General features: G+C 34.4%; 1 pseudogene; it reads left to right on the top strand.

Moving 5' to 3' along the window:
• The first annotated feature begins 6,509 nt into the window (after positions 1-6,509).
• On the top strand, positions 6,510-6,872 carry LOC148801757 (cysteine proteinase inhibitor 1 pseudogene; annotated as a pseudogene).
• Positions 6,873-20,672: the final 13,800 nt, after the last annotated feature.

Genomic DNA, 20,672 nt, shown 5'->3' with positions numbered 1-20,672 from the left:
TTATTCACTTTCCGGTAAACGGTGAGTAAGTTGGTGGGTCCCATAAAAAATAAAGAAATCATCATATTCGTATTTCAGTATTAGTGGGTTTGGTGGAAATTAAAAGAATGATTTCCGAACAGTTCATTTACTTGGATAAGTAATACCCTCATGAGATTTGGATAAACAACTTTACTATCTGCACAAAACAAAAAACACTGATAAATACAGTTATTCAAATAAATATTTCCTAAAAAAACACTTGCCCCGATAAATACATTTACCCAAATTAATGACTTACCAAAAAATGAGGATTAAAGGGTAGGAGTCCTTCTACCTTTCGGGTTTATCCACCTAAATCCTATATCTAGGCTTTTTCAAGGGTGGTTCAAAAACATAAATTCGAGGGGAAATATTGCTATTAGCACAGTGTCCATCACAAAATCTTAAGAGAGCAAAACAATAAAAGGAATACTTGTGCAAAATACAGGCGTTAGGGGCCAAGTGTTAGGTCCTGTCCTTCTGTGATTGAAAATGCATGTACCAATCAGGACCATGCATGAAACTTTACCAACTACCATCAAGTAGTATTTGACTATTTTCGTCCTTGGACCTCTGGGCCGAGTTGTCTAAAGCCCAAACTCATGCCAAGCCAAGATTCAAAAATGCCAACAGAGGTTACATGGTTCCATCCTTAGAACCACATGGGCTTAGTTGAGCCCTCCAGCGCCGTTGGTTCAAGTCATGGGTTTGGACTTTGGAGGGAGGAATTAAAATATACCATGGGCGCCCCACATGCATTTCTCAGCGTGCATTGGGAATATCTTCGGGGTTGAGATGTGTTGTGGGGTGATAACACAATCCAACTGGGCTTTCATATTTCGTATATAAACAATTAAACATCTTTCGATGAACAAAGCAAGCGCGTTACAGTACTGGGCGGCGTTGTTTACCCTCATCGATAGTGCGCCATGAATCTAGAGAAGATGAAAGTAGTGTAGAGCAGCTAGAGCTTTATTATGGGCAAATTTACAGGCGGCTCTATCCATCTATGTGCTTGTAACAAGCGAAAATTCCAACCAAATGCAGCTATAAATTCCACAATGGACGTCCTTCTACGTATCAAAGTTTTCAATATTCAATTCTTCTATCTCCAAAAGACAAGATGAAAACCCATTTTCTTCTTCTGCTTCCTCTCCTGGTTTCCTTCCCTGTATCCGGCGGAGCCTCCAATCACACCGTTGATCACGAGCCACCACTCCTCGGCGGTTGGCAGCCCATAGAACATGTGAAAGACCCACACGTCCAAGAGATCGCCAAGTTCGCCATCACTGAGCACAACGAGGAGGCCAAAACCAATCTCAAGTTCAAAAGGGTGATTCGGGGCGAGGAGCAAGTGGTCGCCGGCATGAATTATCGGCTCATAGTTGCTGCCAAGGACGGTAAGGTGACCAACAACTACGAGGTGGTTGTGTGGGAGAAGACTTGGGAGAGCTTCAGGAAGCTCACGTCCTTCAAGCCTGTCTAGATGTGTTTCCATGGTGTTCTGGGTTTGTGGGTAAAGCTCAAGTGTCTTCAATTAATTTGTTTGTTTCTGTTGAAATAATAACAAAGAAAACAACACTAGTTGTTCATTTCTTTGCTGTGACTTTTACATTAATTTCGAGGTTTATTTTGCACATTCAATTTTGAATAATTTGTGACTTCAACATATTATGTGGCTTTGGTTCATTTGTATGTTATCTTTTGTACACTTTGGATTTGGAATATATTATGTGGCTTCATTCATTTTCCCTTATTTTTCTCCAATAATTAATATCACTCGAGCTAAGCTGTTAAGTGATAACTAGGGGTGTCAATTGGACCGAATTTGGTCCAATCTAATCCGATCAAATATGAGTCATCAGTTTCAATCAAATTCAATAAATACTTTTGAGTCTAGACTTTTTTAGACTAATACAATTCAACATCTGGATCATCCAATTTATTTAAATTAGTTTTTAATTTAGATTGGTTCCGACCCAAACCTAGTCCATTGGCACTTGCATATGTATATATGCATATACACGAAGGAGATGTGCTGTAGGGCCTTGTATGGGGCTGATATGAACTCTGCTGTGAATGACGCCTCAGAATGTTTGGGTAAAATAGTAGCAAAACTTTTTCCTTTTTACTGTTTTCAGATAAGCTGAATGACATCTCATAAATGTACTCATACGTATATATGCATTTATCAATGACATTTCAGCATATTTTCAATCCATCCTGCTCCTACATTGTGCCAATATCGACCAACCCACCTGAATTCAACCGAGTTGCCAGAACCCAGCCCGAGTTGTATTGAGTTAAGCTTGGGTTAGGCCTATACTGGTAAACCCAGGCTTGACCTCAGATTAGGCCAGGCCCAAGCCTGAGGTTTTGAATCTTAAGAATTGGGCATGAATCAACCCTCAACCCATCCCAACCACGTGAGTTGCACCCTACCATAAGTTAAAGATAGTTCAATTGGAAATTTTATCCATTCATCCATTGCTAAGATTCAGGTCCATATGCACCGTGTTTTGTTGGAGCCCAGCAATCCAACGTACAGCAAGATCAATCCTATCAATCCCTGATACAAAAGTTCTCAATCCAATACTTTTAACCCATTAAGGATTATCTTTATTATCACATTCAATCAAACTTGTAAAATTTTATCATATATAATAGATGTAGTATCGGAAGATTTACAAATGTATTACAAGTAAATTCAAATAAATTTCAGCTAAAACCCATCAAATGTCAAAGAACAAAAAGTAAAATATAAGAGCGTGGCAGTTTAACTTAGGGGTGTAAGTCGTGTAGGATGGGTGTTCAAAGTCAAGTCCAAATTGTTGGATTTTCATCAGATAACTGATTAAATTCAATGGATTTGATTGGTCAATTACAAAAGAAATTGTACCTGCATACTTGATTGGAAAATTAATATTTCTTTTACAAAATCTAGTTTTAAATTTGTCCCACATTGGAAAATTATAACATTTGTTTTCAGTATTTTAATAGGAGTTGATTTACACTCCTTAGAAATAGTAGAGAAGAGTATGGGGTTTGATACCGTGCAATGTGTGTGCATACATGTGCGCGTGTGTGTGTAGCTCTTTAGAAGCGCACTTTGCTACACCCATGTGACTCGTGAATGATAGCTTTGGTTTTGGTGCGAGGCTGACTATTGATCACCGCTGATGAGATCAACGGTCACCATTCGATCGGGTGTGATCAAGAGGCACAATTCAAAATTAACACATTTTCGAAACTATTTAAGGAGCATGAATCAGACTTCAAAAACACACATTTTCGAAATCCACTCTCTCTCTCTCTCTGTCTAATCTGTTACAGTCTCACAGAAGGTTTCTTCGAAAATTCTTCAACTTTGCTGGTTGCGGATTCTCGCCCAAGGCTCCGTTGTATCCTGAGAACGGATTTGCCTGTAACCCAACAATAAACTCAATGAAACTGAGTGGGGGCAAATAACATTCTAAAAACAATGTCTTTAGATGCATCTCAAAGCTTCTCCTCCAAAGTTACAGTGACCCTATTTTCCAACACAAACTATTTAATTCAGGTCCAGTCTAGTTAAACCCAAACTATCCAATTTAGGTCTGATTCATATTAAAATATGATGTAATAGAGAGGCATAGATCAAGTTTGAATCAGACAATCAACCTACATTAAAAATTGATGTGAATGTACATGTAAATGTATGCATGCATACATGAACCCACATTATGTATATGTAAATGTATGCATGCATACATGCACGATTTAAAAAAAAAAAAAACAAGTGTGCATATATACATGCAAATGTGTGTCTGTATATACATATATGCATATTTGGCCAATCAGTTGATCTTAGGATGTGTACAGACTACGTAAGGGGCAAATCCACCACAAATAATAAAAAAGCCCAAATCCAGCCTAAAGATTGAAAATTTAAACTCAATCCGTGTAAAATTGCAAGTTAGATCGGTTCAAGATAGGATTGGACTGTCCAAATTGCACCCGTAACTTAACTCGACCACAACTCCTATGATACAAAAAACTGCTTAAAGTTTTTTTTTTAAAAAAAAAAAAAGAAAACATGTTCCAGTCAGCATATTTTGCATTAGGCACAATAGGCAAGCCAAAATCTCAACAACGATTACTAAGAAGAAAGATAATAAAACAAACTACTAGGCCTCCCTTTTACCAATAACACATCAAAGATGTAACAAACTGTCAATCTAAAGAAATGGTGCAAAAGGTAAATTAACAGATTTGAAGGACTCAGGCCAACTGGTCAAGTGTTCAGAACAAGAAACGTCAAGCATCATCTATTCCTCCATTAATATCAGTTTGGAGCAGGATTGCTGATGTTGGGCCTGATGTATGGACGCCTTCTGATCGACCAACGTGGTTCTATTGACACTGCTAATTCTTGAGTAGAATTAGGGGCATGAATACTCAATGGTTTAATTCTTGACTTCTTGTTGCATTCCCCAAATGCATTATTCCTTCTAAAGACTGCTACTACACTACAGCAGGAGGCGGCTATCAATTTTTCTAATCTTCCTCCGCTGGGCTAATTTCTGGAGTCACACACCATCTGTTTGATTCATTATCCAAATGCAGTTTTAGGCACTTAACCAACTTTATAGTTAGCCACACGCATCATAAGATTGGCCATCACCGAAAAGAACCCTGTTCTATAATTGTTGAACTTACTAGGAATGGCCAAATCTGTAGAGCTTTGAAATCATTTCACCCCATGAATAATCTTGTGATGGGATGAAACCTACATTGTTCAACTTATTAATCGCTCCAATTCTTATATTCGTTTGTCATTTGGGGCGTTCATTTTCTGGATTTTGAGAAGGGAGGGGAAAGATTAAGAAAATCATGTTCTTTTTCATATTTTTGAGTAGGGCTGTTCCTAAGAAGGCCCAATCCGACCAAATCGACCAATCCGAGTCGACCGGGTTTTGATCAGTACGGGTCGCTTTCGGGTTGTGCAAATTCCTAAGTCGATGATTCGGGTCGGTTTCGGTTTTCACACAAGAAAACCGAAACCGACTTGTACCGAACCGATTTAGTTCAAACATGAAGTTCCAAAGCCCATTAGGCCACCTAGTTTTTGAATGGTTGCAAGAAACTTTGGATTAGTGAATAATGATTAATGAACAACTTTTGTGATTAATTTTTCATTTAAATTTTATCATAGGAGATGGCTGAAATGATGTTCAATTTATGACTGTTTTTAAAATTAGCAAGATTTTATCACAGGGATGAATTTAGAACTGAAACCGACCCAAACCGACCCAACCTGACTCAACCGACCAGGTCGGTTTTGCTTCACACTGGGCCGGTTTCGGTTTCTATGTTAGGTAACCCGACCAAGTTGGGTCGATTGGAAAAATCGTAGTAAACCGACCCAACCCGACCCGTGAATAGCCCTATATGTGAGAACTAGGGGCATTTATTTTCGTGGTTTTCACTTACCTGTTTTCCAGGTGGATAAATAACTTTTGTACATGTAGAGAAGTTCCCAACACTTGAATAGGATAAAAACGTCCATTTTCAAAATGGATTTTTATGTCTAAAATGGTTATTATCTTATTTACTTGAGAAATATTTATCTGAATAAGTACATTTACCCAAATAAATAATTTTCCAAAAATAAAAGGGGCCGTAGTTTTGCAAATTCATAGAGGTCCTTTACCGCTTTTAGCTTTTCCCAAGGCCATTACTTGTTTTGGTTGCTAAGTACTTGCTGGTTTTGTTATGGCAACGTCCTTTAGTTAGCCCATTAAGACCCATTCATACCTCAGTTAATGAGCCCTTTCTTTTCCTCCCCATTAAGTAGGGCTGTCAACGGTCAGGCCTTGTAACAGCTACCATCAATTAGTATTTGACTATTTTCGTCCTTGGACCTCTGGGCCGAGTTGCCTAAAGCCCAAACTCATGCCAAGCCAAAATGCCAACAGAGGTTACATGGTTCCATCCTTAGAACCACATGGGCTTAGTTGAGCCCTCCAGCGCCGTTGGTTCAAGTCATGGGTTTGGACTTTGGAGGGAGGAATTAAAAATAAAAAATTAAAAAAAAAAAATTAACCATGGGCGCCCCACATGCATTTCTCAGCGTGCATTGGGAATATCTTCGGAAAGATATTCCAATTACACGGTTGAGATGTGTTCTGGGGTGATAACACAATCCAACTGGGCTTTCATATTTCGTATATAAACAATTAAAGATCTTTCTCTGCACAAAGCAAGCGCGTTACAGTACTGGGCGGCGTTGTCTACCCTCATCGGTAGTGCGCCATGAATCTAGAGAAGATGAAAGTAGTGTAGAGCAGCTAGAGCTTTATTATGGGCAAATTTACAGGCGGCTCTATCCATCTATGTGCTTGTAACAAGCGAAAATTCCAACCAAATGCAGCTATAAATTCCACAATGGACGTCCTTCTACGTATCAAAGTTTTCAATATTCAATTCTTCTATCTCCAAAAGACAAGATGAAAACCCATTTTCTTCTTCTGCTTCCTCTCCTGGTTTCCTTCCCTGTATCAGGCGGAGCCTCCGGTCACACCGTTGATCACGAGCCACCACTCCTCGGCGGTTGGCAGCCCATAGAACATGTGAAAGACCCACACGTCCAAGAGATCGCCAAGTTCGCCATCACTGAGCACAACGAGGAGGCCAAAACCAATCTCAAGTTCAAAAGGGTGATTCGGGGCGAGGAGCAAGTGGTCGCCGGCATGAATTATCGGCTCATAGTTGCTGCCAAGGACGGTAAGGTGACCAACAACTACGAGGTTGTTGTGTGGGAGAAGCTTTGGGAGAGCTTCAGGAAGCTCACGTCCTTCAAGCCTGTCTAGATGTGTTTCCATGGTGTTCTGGGTTTGTGGGTAAAGCTCAAGTGTCTTCAATTAATTTGTTTGTTTCTGTTGAAATAATAACAAAGAAAACAACATTAGTTGTTCATTTCTTTGCTGTGACTTTTACATTAATTTCGAGGTTTATTTTGCACATTCAATTTTGAATAATTTGTGACTTCAACATATTATGTGGCTTTGGTTCATTTTTATGTTATCTTTTGTACACTTTGGATTTGGAATATATTATGTGGCTTCATTCATTTTCCCTTATTTTTCTCCAATAATGCATATCACTCGAGCTAAGCTGTTAAGTGATAACTAGGGGTGTCAATTGGACCGAATTTGGTCCAATCTAATCCGATCAAATATGGTCCAATCCAATTCAATAAAAACTTTAGAGTCTATACCTCTTTTGGACTAATACAATTCAACATCTGGACCATCCAATTGGCACTTGCATATGTATATATGCATATACATGGAGGAGATGTACTGTGGGGCCTTGTGTGGGGCTGATTTAAACTCTGCTGTGAATGACGTCTCAGAATGTTTGGGTAAAATAGTAGCAAAGCTTTTCCTTTTTAATTTTTCAGATAAGCTGAGAATGACATCTCATATATGTATATATGCATTTATCAATGACATTTCAGCATATTTTCAATCCATCCTACTCCTACATTGTGCCAATATCGACCAACCCACCCGAATTCAACCGAGTTGCCAGAACCCAGCCCGAGTTGTATTGAGTTAAGCTTGGGTTAGGCCTATACTGGCAAACCCAGGCTTGACCTCAGATTAGGCCAGGCCCAAGCCTGAGGTTTTGAATCTTAAGAATTGGGCATGAATCAACCCTCAACCCATCCCAACCACCTGAGTTGCACCCTACCATAAGTTAAAGATAGTTCAATTGGAAATTTTTTGTGAACTAACAACAAATAAAATCCATTCATCCATTGCTAAGATTCAGGTCCATATGCACCGTGTTTTGTTGGAGCCCAGCAATCCAACGTACAGCAAGATCAATCCTATCAATCCCTGATACAAAAGTTCTCAATCCAATACTTCTAACCCATTAAGGATTATCTTTATTATCACATTCAATCAAACTTGTAAAATTTTATCATGTATAATAGATGTAGTATCGAAAGATTTACAAATCTATTACAAGTAAATTCAAATAAATTTCAGCTAAAACCCATCAAATGTCAAAGAACAAAAAGTAAAATATAAGAGCGTGGCAGTTTAACTTAGGGGTGTAAGTCGTGTAGGATGGGTGTTCAAAGTCAAGTCCAAATTGTTGGATTTTCATCAGATAACTGATTAAATTCAATGGATTTGATTGGTCAATTACAAAAGAAATTGTACCTGCATACTTGATTGGAAAATTAATATTTCTTTTACAAAATCTAGTTTTAAATTTGTCCCACATTGGAAAATTATAACCTTTGTTTTCAGTATTTTAATAGGAGTTGATTTACACTCCTTAGAAATAGTAGAGGAGAGTATGGGGTTTGATACCGTGCAATGTGTGTGCATATGTGTGCGCATGTGTGTGTAGCTCTTTAGAGGGCGCACTTTGCTACACCCATGTGACTCGTGAATGATGGCTTTGGTTTTGGTGCGATGCTGACCGTTGATCACTGCTGATGAGATCAACGGTCACCATTCGATCGGGTGTGATCAAGAGGCACAATTCAAAATTAACACATTTTTGAAACTATTTAAGGAGCATGAATCAGACTTCAAAAACACACATTTTTGAAATCCACTCTCTCTCTCTCTCTCGGTCCAATCTGCTACAGTCTCACAGAAGGTTTTTTCGAAAATTCTTCAACTTTACTGATTACAGATTCTCGCCCAAGACTCTGTTGTATCCTGGGAATGGATTTGCCTATAACCCAATAATAAACTCAGTGAAACTGAGTGGAGGCAAATAACATTCTAAAAACAGTGTCTTCAGATTTATCTCAAAGCTTCTCCTCCAAAGTTACAGTGACCCTATTTCCCAACACAAACTATTTAATTCAGGTCCAGTCTGGTTAAACCCAAACTATCCAATTCAGGTCTGGTTCATATTAAAATATGATGTAATTGAATTGGGCTCAGGCCTAGATCAAGTTTGAATTAGACAATCAACCTACATTAAAATTTGATGTGAATGTACATGTAAATGTATGCATGCATACATGAACCCACATTAAAAATTGATGTGAATGTATATGTAAATGTATGCATGCATACATGCACGATTTAACAAAAAAAACAAGTGTGCATATATAGATGCAAATGTGTGTCTGTATATACATATATGCCAATCAGTTGAGCTTAGGATGTGTACAAACTACGTAAGGGGCAAATCCACAAATAATAAAAAAGCCCAAATCCAGCCTAAAGATTGAAAATTCAAACTCAATCCGTGTAAAATTGCAAGTTAGATCGGTCCAAGAGGTCCAAGATCGGATTGAACTACCCAAATTGCACCCGTAACTTAACTCGACCACAACTCCTATGATACAAAAAACTGTTTAAAGTTTAAAAAAAAAAAATTGTTCCAGTCAGCATATTTTGCATACAAATAAATTGAACTGAGAATAATTTCTAGAACCAGGGATTGTATGTGGCTAGGGCATTCACAATAGGCACAATAGGCAAGCCAAAATCTCAACAACGATTACTAAGAAGAAAGATAATAAAACAAACTACTAGGCCTCCCTTTTACCAATAACCCATCAAAGATGTAACAAACTGGCAATCTAAAGAAATGGTGGAAAAGGTAAATTAACAGATTTGAAGGACTCAGGCCAACTGGTCAAGTGTACAGAACAAGAAACGTCAAGCATCATCTATTCCTCCATTAATATCAGTTTGGAGCAGGATTGCTGATGTTGGGCCTGATGTATGGACGCCTTCTGATCGACCAACGTGGTTCTATTGACACTGCTAATTCTTGAGTAGAATTAGGGGCATGAATACTCAATGGTTTAGTTCTTGACTTCTTGTTGCATTCCCCAAATGCATTATTCCTCTGCTGGGCTAATTTCTGGAGTCACACACCATCTGTTTGATTCATTATCCAAATGCAGTTTTGGGCACTTAACCAACTTTATAGTTAGCCACACGCACCATAAGATTGGCCATCACCGAAAAGCACCCTGTTCTATAATTGTTGAACTCACTAGGAATGGCCAAACCTGTAGAGCTTTGAAGTCATTTCACCCCATGAATAATCTTGTGATGGGATGAAACCTACATTGTTCAACTTATTAATCGCTCCAATTCTTATATTCGTTTGTCATTTGGGGCGTTCATTTTCTGGATTTTGAGAAGGGGAAAGATTAAGAAAATCATGTTCTCTTCCATATTTATGTGAGAACTAGGGGGCATTTATTTTCGTGGTTTTCACTTACCTGTTTCCCAGGTAAATAAATAATTTTTCTACATGTAGAGAAGTTCTCAAAAGTTGGATGGGATAAAAATATCCCTTTTAAAAAGGATTTTTATGTCTAAAACGGTTATTGTCTTATTTACTTGAAAAATAGAAAAACATAAGTAATGTTTCTTGAAAAACATTTATCTGAATAAATACATTTACCCAAATAAATAACTTACCAAAAGTAAAAGGGGCCGTAGTTTTGCAAATTCAAAGAGGTCCTTTGCCGCTTTTAGCTTTTCCCAAGGCCATTACTTGTTTTGGTTGCTAATTACTTGCTGGTTTTGTTATGGCAACGTCCTTTACGTTAGCCCATTAAGGACCTTTCTTTTCCTCTCCATTAAGTAGGGCTGTCAACTGATCGGGTCTAGGCCAGGACCAGTTAGAAAAGGAATCGACTCGATGGGAAAAATTAAGGACCTGAAACCGAATTGGACCTGATAGGGTGTGTAATTTTTAGACCTATAACCGAACCGATTGATTCTTGGGATAATTGGATCTGACTCGATGGACCCAATTACAATAAATAAATAAATAAATACATTTATATATATTAAATATTATGTATATAGCATATTATACAATATATATATATATATATTATATGTATATTATATATAATTTATGTAATATACATTATATATTTATATGTATATAGTCTATGCATTATATGAATGTAGCTCAAGTCGAGTCTGAATTGATTCAGAACTAGGTGAAACCAATTTCGAACCGATAATAATCGAAACATTATATTAAGACCCAGAATCAACCCGTTAGTTCCAATTCCTAGAACCAAAATCGACCTAGTTGGTTTAGTCCATCAGATCCGTCTGAGTCGGACCCGACCCATTGACAGCTCTACCATTAAGACTCACAGTTTGTTTGGCCCACAAAGACCCTGTCTATTGGCAAATGGCCATTTTTTTCTCAAGAAGCCTTTCTTGAAGAAGCAGCAGGACAATAATATCCGTATGTCATTATCAAACAGTCTTGAAAAGAATTCCACCAATAAATCCATGAAATTTCATTGATGGGACCCATGTGTTTAGGGGGTTAACTAAGAAATATTGTAATGAGGTAGGTGAGATACACTACATCAGTGTATCTCACCTCAATCGATTAAGATCATATTAGTAGTTAAGATAAGATTCGGATTAAATTAGTTTTAAATTCAGATAAAGATTTGTTAGAATGTTATTTTTTATCTCTTTATCTCTAGTCATTCTATTTAGCGTAGAATACAAAGACCACCCGTACTATGGGGTCAGTGACAAAGACCCCCTGTACTTTGTTTTGCTGCAAAGACCCCCCTATACTATGACTATGAGACAAAGACCTCCCTTTACCATGCGTTAAATTATCCAAATACCCCACTAAACTTTTTCTATTTTCCTTTTTTGCCCTTTTTCTCTTAAAACCTATTTAACCTATTATTTTCTCTTTTTCTTTTCGTTTTCTCTCCCTCATCACCCTTTCTCATTCTTTCTCTCTCCCAACTCTCCGAAAAGGACGGAGGAAACCCATTTAAATTCTCTGCCCTACACAATCACCTGTTAGACCCAGAAAGTCTCTTGTCAGACCTAAAAAGTCACCTGTTAGACTCGACTCTCATTCTTCTCTTCTTCTCTTCTCATTTTCTTGTTGTAAGAGATATGATTTTGGTCCTAACTTTGAAACTATGTAGGTTTTAAATTCTCTGCCCTGCCGCATAATTACCGAGCAAAAGAAAATGGGGGAAGGAGGAGGAGAGTGGCAAGAGCATAAGAGTACATTACAAAGATGAAATTACTCATCCCTCTCAACATGGACGCTTTGCTTAGTGTGATTAAGCCTACGCTTGAACATTCCAGGGGGAGTCTTTGTAATTTACCCAAAAAAAAAAAAGGTAAAACCAAGCTGGGCTTATATAGACTTACAAACAGAAACTATTGAGCATACTAGAACAATGGAAGTTCGATTGAAGATCGTTTGCTTTAGAAGCACTCAACGCTTTTAATCAATACATCTCCAAAACTAATTAAAATTTGCAGAAAAGAAAATATCGACGACAATAACTTGAAAACACAAAACCACAACAACAACCAGAATTAAGTCCACAAAGCAAAATAATACGAAACAAAAAAAGAAGGATTTTGTACCCTGTAGGGAGATTGTCGACATAGCTGATAAGCATCTTGAGCTTGCTCCCTCCCTCACAAGCAAGGCCAACATGCATCTCAATGGACATGGCATCGGCCACCTATCTGAGCTTTCCAACCAATGTCGCACACTTCTCTTGAAATTCCTTCAGTATGGCCATCGCCCGGGCCCAACGACCTAAGCATCGCATCAGATGATGCACGATAAGTGTTGCCACTACGCATACAGTCCTAGCACAAATCACTGCGGCTCCAACTGCCACCTTCCCCTTCCCCATTAGATAAAAAGAAAATCTCAATACTATCATTTTCAATTCCACCAAGAGAAAGAAAAATGCATCTCCATCAACAATAGGTCTGAGATCATTGTCTTTGGGGTTCCTTTTTCTTAGTGTGTGAAAATTTCTAAGAGCCAATGTTGTTTCCTCCACTCCAACCATGGCTGCCGGCAACTACCTCCATCTGAGAAGGCTTCGGCTTTAGCCATTTGCTGAAAGAAGAGTTGAGCATCGATTCAATCATGGCACGAGCTTCCTCAACCGATCCGTCGCTCTTCAAATGGCCGGCTATTCACTCACTCTCTCACTCTCTCTTCATATAAAAATTGAAGAAAACCTTGTCAAACGCCTCTATTCCTTCACAGTTCACACTCTTTGGCCGGCCGTAAGATCCCTTCCGATGGTTGCAACCTTTTAATTTCGTGCTTCTCTTCCCGTCTCCCTCATCCTCATTACCACCCCATCTCAATTCCCCTCGTTCGCATTGCCTTCAAACCCCAATTTCGAATCAAAGGCCAACAGTAGTGGCTCTGACACAACCAAGTACTGGTGCACAGCGAAGAACAATGCCGAAGATTCAACTTTGCAGACGGCGCTGGATTGGGCTTGCAGAGCGGGAGGCGCCGATTGTAGGCTCTACAACAAGGCGGTCCCTGTTACAATCCCCAGGATATCCAGTCTATGGCCTCCTACGCCTTCAACCATTATTCCCTCAAGAATGGCTTGTCCAACACTACCTGCAATTTCGGCAATTGTGTTGCCATCGTCACACTCGCAGAGCAGTATCTTTGCAGACGATGCATCTTTCGCGTTCCAACAGGAAACCATCCTCGACATTCATTGCTTTTGAGGTGGAGCAAAGAGAGCTTCTAGAGATAATTATGAATAAGGAGCTCGAGGTCACTCTCGGGATCATCTTCATCTACAAGACGGCGAATATATTAAACACGACGATTGTCGAGCTGCTTTGGAGAGGAAGATAGAATCGCAGCTCGAGCAGGCGACGCTGTACAATTAATAAGGGTAGTATGGGGATTAAAAAATATTGTAATAGTGGATTTAGACGGAAAATTAACGGAAGGGGGTCTTTGTTTCACGGTCATAGTACAGGGGGGTCTTTGTCGCAAAGCAAAGTATAGGGGGGTCTTTGTCATAGACCCCATAGTACAGGGGGTCTTTGTAATTTACCCTTTTATTTATAGCTTCTGTAATCACCTATTGTTGGCACTGCAATATTTCTATTTTTTTCTAAACTTTATTTACACCCTCCACCCAACTTTTTAAGTGAAAGCTAAACAATCTATCTATCTATTATTAAAACAAGGAAGTCTAGAAATTTTCTTCTTTTTTTGATTTTTTTTTTAATTCCATGTCATTTATGGAACAACCAATGAGATGCACTTTCCCAATAACTTAAATAATCTCTTCTCCTAAAATTTATCCTAAACTACTTCCCCCACTATTCCCCACTTTATCCAAAATTATCTCTAATTCATATTTATCTTCTAAATTATCTCAAATTACTACCTATCTCCAAAATTATCTCTAATTTAATAGAGAGTTTCTTTCTTAAATTATCTCTAATTCTTATTTATCCTCTCCCCTACTTTTTATCTATATCTATATAAATAAAGTTTGGATAAAAGATTTTAAGAATTATTTAAATATTCTAAAAATTACATAATAACTTTAAAATATTTATTAAAAACATAAAAAATAATTTTATATTTTTACAAAATATATCATGGAATTATGTACAAACAATTTAAATTATGTTTTTCTGGATTATCAATTTAAATGCTTTTCAAATATTTAATAATATGTAATAGCTTTAAAAAAATAAAATTAAAATAACAAAAAATGTTAAATATTGTATAGATTATTTAAATATTTAAATAACTAAATATTTATCATAACTAGATTTTAAATAATTAAAATAAAAAAATTATGTAATAAATTTAAAAAATTTCTTCAAAGTAGAAAAATAATTAAGACATAATATTGAAATTAATAATAATTTAATATCTTACAAAATTAATAGTGAAATTATGTAATAATATTATAAATTATGATTTTATGGATAACTAAATTTAATAAATAAATAACATTTTAAAATTTAAATATTTTACATATTACTTAAGTATTTAAATAAAAAAATATTTAATATAAATATATTTTAAATAGTTCAAATAAATAAATTATGAAATAAATTTAAAAAAATTTGAAAAAGTAGAAAAATAATTATAACATAACATTGAAATTAATAATAATTTAATATTTTTACATAATATTATAAATAACTAATTTCACTTATATCAAGTAATAATTAGAGAAAATAACTTTCAAAAAATTATTAATAATAATTTTAAACTCTTAATCTGTATTTATTAGATAATTATATCTACTAAAATTAATAGTTATTGTATTCCAATAATTATTTATTGTTTTTTGTGTAAATGTATTTTCAATGATTATGTATAAATTTATTTTGTTTTTTTATTTAACAGAAAAGTTTCAATAATTATTGGAGATTAAACTGCTACTATTGAAATTTTTAATTTAATTTATTGTACTTATTGTCTTTATTGTATTTGTGTTATAACTTATTGATTAATATTTATTAGTGATTAAACTATTGTTTGAAATTATACTATTTAATGACTAAGTTAATATATTTTTTTAGTAGTTATTGTATTTTTTGTAATTATTGTAATTATTTTATTTCTTTATCAATATATTTTCAATAATTGCGTATTTTCACTATAAATTTTCAACAATTATTGGAGATTAAATTATTGTTATTTACGAGAGATGAAACAATTAATTTAGCTGAAATTGTGAGTGTTCATGAGTTGGTTCAGTTCAGTCGTAGGCTATTGGGCCAACCAAATTGACCTGGTTAGGTTGGGGAGTTGGTCAGCTGAAACCGAATGACCTTTTGTGAAAACCAACCCACTCAAGTTATACGGTTTGAGTCGATTTCTGGTTTGGTTAGTCGATTCAGAAGATTTAAACTTAAAAATTAAATTAAATTTTAAAAATTATAGTGCAATTATTAAAAAATAGATTTATGATATAAAACATTTTAGACTAATATATATGGGAAATTTCTCATTTTTCCATATTAAAAATTATATTTAAAATATAAAATACCAATATATATCCATGGTTAGGTCGTTCAATTTTAGTCGGTTTGCAAATGGCCAAAGTGAAACTAATCCAACTTGATCGAATTGGAAAATTTTTTAACCAAAGCCAACCTAAAGTACTAGAAAACCGACCAACTTGGGTCGAGTTGATCAAGTTGGTCGATTTCATCAGTTTGAGGAATTAACCTAACTGAAATTAATTATTGTTATTTTTGTATTATAAAAAAAAATTATTAAAAGCAGTATATAAAATATGAATAATTATTAATTATTTAAAAAGTTGAAAATATAAAACAATTGTATACTCTTATGTGTTTCTATTAGGGTCATTTATTAGAACACACCTTATAGTTTTACATATTTATTTAAACCTACCTTATAGTTTTCATTTTACTAAAACATCCCATATATTTTACAAATTATTTATTTAATAAACCTTTCATTAAGGAGTGTTTGTTTTTCAATTAGGCCCATAATTTTTTATTCCAAAAATACCCTTAACATTTTTTTGTATAAAAAACAAAATTGACCAAATATAGCAAATAGAGTGGTTGCCCGTGTCTTTTTAACGGCAAACATGGTATTTTTATTTTTATTTTCTTTTGATTAAATTTATTTAAATGAACATTAGGGTCAACACTATCATTTTCCTCTATCATCTAATGGAAGGCTGATTAAATCCATTGCAAATTATAAGTGGTGTTTTAGTAAAATGCTAACTATAGGGTAGATTTTAGTAAATCCATGAAATTATAAGGGGTGTTTTAGTAAATGACCATTTTTATTATTTATTTATTTAGCTTCCGCTTAATAAATCCCGTGCATCATATGGATCCCCGCTAGTATATATATAGCAAGACAGTACAGGTCAGCATGCCTTTCCTTACTCCATTACCCCGACCCTACATTCTCCTTGACTCTCTCTTTCTCCTCTCCCCTTCCTACCACTCCCATTAAGTCATGTCACCATTCCCAACCAAACTACCTAAAATTATTCCTAGAATCTCTCTCCTAAAGCATCTCCTCTAAGCCATTAGTAACTTATCATGTTACCCCACTCTCCAATCAATTCCTAAAATCTCTCTCCCCCAATCTAGCTATATTCACACTCTCTCATTTAAAATATTCATATTAATTAATAAATAGTTGACTACCATTATTATTTAATCCAGCCCATATTCAATGACTATTAAATAATGTTAGTAACAAAAGTTAATAAATATGTTTAGTAAATTCCAAAAATTAATAAATATTGTTATTAATTAACTCATAATGGCTTTTTAAAGTACTTTGGGCAAATGTTGTTATATTCATGTTAATTAACAACATTTTATAGAAATTGAAAACTCTTTAAATAACTTTTATAAAATTAAGAATTATATATAACAATTATCAAAAATTATAAAATTTAGTTATTGCTATTATTATAGTTAATAACAGAATGTAGATGGAGAATATATTATAATGTCAGAAAATAAATTTATTAATTAATTTATATTGGAAAATAAAAGATTAGTGTTATTTTGTTAGTAAACTACCTAATAAAAATAAATATTTAATAACAATTTAAAATAATTTTCAATAAATCTCCATAATTACACAAATGTAATAAATTTTTCAATTTTTTTCATAAAACTACATTTTTGTAAAATAACATTTTGTAAATTAAAATATATAAAATTTTTTAAAGTTTACTTAAAATGTATTAAATAATTATTGGAAATTATTGGAATAATTTAGGAAAATTTATTACATCTTATTGACTTTGGAAAACTATATATTGAAAAATTATGTAATTTCATTGTAAATTGTTGAAGATTATTAAAGATAAATGAGTATGGGAAAGAGAAAACTATAAATTGAACCAACATTTACACAAATTATTAAGGTAAATTAGTATAATATTGGAAAAAGGAAATTATTGAATAGTTTATAATAGAAAAATATAAGATAAATTAGTTTAATTCTGTAAGTAACCATTTAAAAAGAAAATAAATTATTTAATAGCAATTTAAAAATAAATTTGAATAAATTTTCAAAATTACATAAATGTAATAAATTTTCCAAAATTTTCACAAAATTACATTTTTGAAAATTAAAGACAATTTAGTGTACTTTTAGAAACTTACCATGTGGTTGATACTCAATATATCCTTTTGATCATTTTTGTTGAATATTGGGTTGACGGGGATCGGGTGCCTTGCCTTGAACCTGCTCGACACTAGGGACGGGACGGGAAAATTTTGAGGATTCCCCATCCTTGATGAGAAGTGGGTACCTTGCCTAGAACTCGCTCGCCAATGAGGACAAGGCAGGGAAATTCGAGGATTCCTCGTCCCTAAGGGGGAGTGGGTGCCTTGCCCTGAACCTGCATGACATTGGGGATGGGGTAGAGTGTCTTGATTATGGGGCAAGAATAGGGATGGGGTGCCCCGCCCTATTGCCATTCCTATGTAATTGTTAATTATTGGTGAAATTAATAAAAATGTTACCTTTTATAATTATTTTTATTTATTTAAAATCAATCAAAATTTCATTTAAAAATAATGAAAATAATAATAGTTATTAAAATCATTACAAATGACTAAAAAAACTAAATTTATTAAAAAATATTTTTTCATATTAAATTAACAATAATTATTTTCTTTAAATCAACATTAAATGAAAAATACAATTATTAAAATTTTAAATATTAACAACAACTTTGAATACTTTTAGTTAATTAACAACCAATTTTGATTATTAATTTATTAATTAATTAATAGTAAATAAAATTATTCAATCTTTCAGGTTTTCCCATGCATCGAACGGATCACCACTAGTAGAAATATATAAGAGTATACGATTGTTTTATATTTTAACTTTTTAAGTAATTAATAATTATTTATATTTTATATATTATATTTAATAATTTTTTACAATACAAAAATAACAATAATTAATTCCAGCTTGGTTTGTTCATCAAACTGGTGAAACTGACCAACCCGACCTAATTCGGTCCGACTTGATCAATTTCTAATATTTTCAATCAGCTTTATTTCAACTTGGGTTGGCCTGAATTCGCAATTTACATGACTTCTGACTCAGGCCTTTGAGCCCATTCAAATCTTTGATAAAAACCCAAATTACACATAGGGGTGGATTGATATTGAATTGGATTTAGATAGAATCAAATTTGTTTCGTTATATGTGAATTCAAATTGAATTATATCCATTGGATCGATTTATATTGGATTATAGTCGAATTTGGATTGCAATCAACTATTGAATATTATATATAAATTAAACTATAAACGATCAAAATATTATATATATATATATATTATCAATAAAATGTATTTCATGAACAAAGTGAATTCAAAATTACTTGGATAACAGGTGGAATTCGAATTCAGACAATAAGATATGGTTTGCAGTCCTAGTTATACAAGTGCTTCATGGTCCATTGATCAAGTTCTGAAGGTTCCGGAGTAGGACCATATATCAATAAGCAATCTCCCTTTGAATTTTGAACTCCTTAAGATACATATCACACCACAATGGAGAGTTAAAATACATTTCCCTAGAAATGTATACTAAGTTCTAGATTTGGACCACCAAACTGGGCCACCTGTTCAACACAATAAATAAAAAATTTAAAACATTACTGATATAAAGGTTGAGCCACAGTACATAAAAAGTTGAGAAAGAATGTTGAGAAACATATAATTGACTTCTTTTGCTCTTGTGAGTAACCAAATGGTCCAAGGTGGTGAAACCGTGAAAGCAATTTAAGTAACCTGAAAAATGGCAGAAACAATTAAAGGACATTCACAGCCTACCGTTATTGAAATGCTGAAAAGTCATAATGAGTTTTAGACAATATCCCATGATAAATTTGTATGTTATATTTAATAAGCCAAAGAACACATGGAGATAGATTTTTTTTTTTAAGTCAATAGGCTAAACTTCATTGAAACTGCTCAGATTACGACAAAAATATACACAAACTAATAAAAACCAAAAGACGTGTCACAAAACAGAAAGAGAAATGCAAACAAGAATCTACCAAACAAAACAACCAAGACAAACAAAGAGTGCGTAAGCTGAGCACCAAGAGCGTTATCTTGCAAGGCCTTTGCAAACGGTGCCAAAGAAGTAAGAACTGTCACAAAACAAAGGCCAAAGCCTCCAACAGAGATCCCATAGCCAATTAAAGTAAGACGACACAAGAACTGATTCATATATGAACCTAAACCACTATAAGGCAGTATGTATGAGTCCAATTTATCCACCTAAAATAAACTAAAAAATGTAGTTGGTAAATCTTGATTACATTTCCAGTGTTTTTGGCAGTTAGGTGGTGTTTGGGAGTACTTATTGCTTCTAAATGGGCTTTGCTAAAAAGTGCTTATGACAAGTGTTTATTAGTGTTTGGTATGGCATTTTAAATGGGCCCCTGGTCCGTCAAACTTTTATAAATATAAATCTCTCTCTCTCTCTCTTCACCCTAAGGGTGATTATTGGTGGGGATAGGCTTTGCAGTTTGCACTTATGATAAGGACTATAGCTTAGCCTAATTCCAGACTTACATCTTTTGACTATTCATTTTTTTATAAACAATGTTAAAATAGTATCTCTATGGACTCAATCTCAAACTATCCAAATGAGCAATTAGGTAAACCCAGACAATACATATCTTCGGTATGTTTTTACACCTAAGAAAAAACTCTTGACTCCACCACTAAATATAACCAAACAGGTACACATATAAATCAATACATACACCTAGTATGTATTGTGCATAGTAAAATGAGAATGTCATG

The sequence above is a fragment of the Nelumbo nucifera genome, chromosome 3 (assembly GCF_055504915.1).
Source record: "Nelumbo nucifera cultivar China Antique chromosome 3, China Antique-T2T, whole genome shotgun sequence".
Classification (NCBI taxonomy): domain Eukaryota; kingdom Viridiplantae; phylum Streptophyta; class Magnoliopsida; order Proteales; family Nelumbonaceae; genus Nelumbo; species Nelumbo nucifera.
This window is presented reverse-complemented; position numbering and strand designations above follow the sequence as displayed.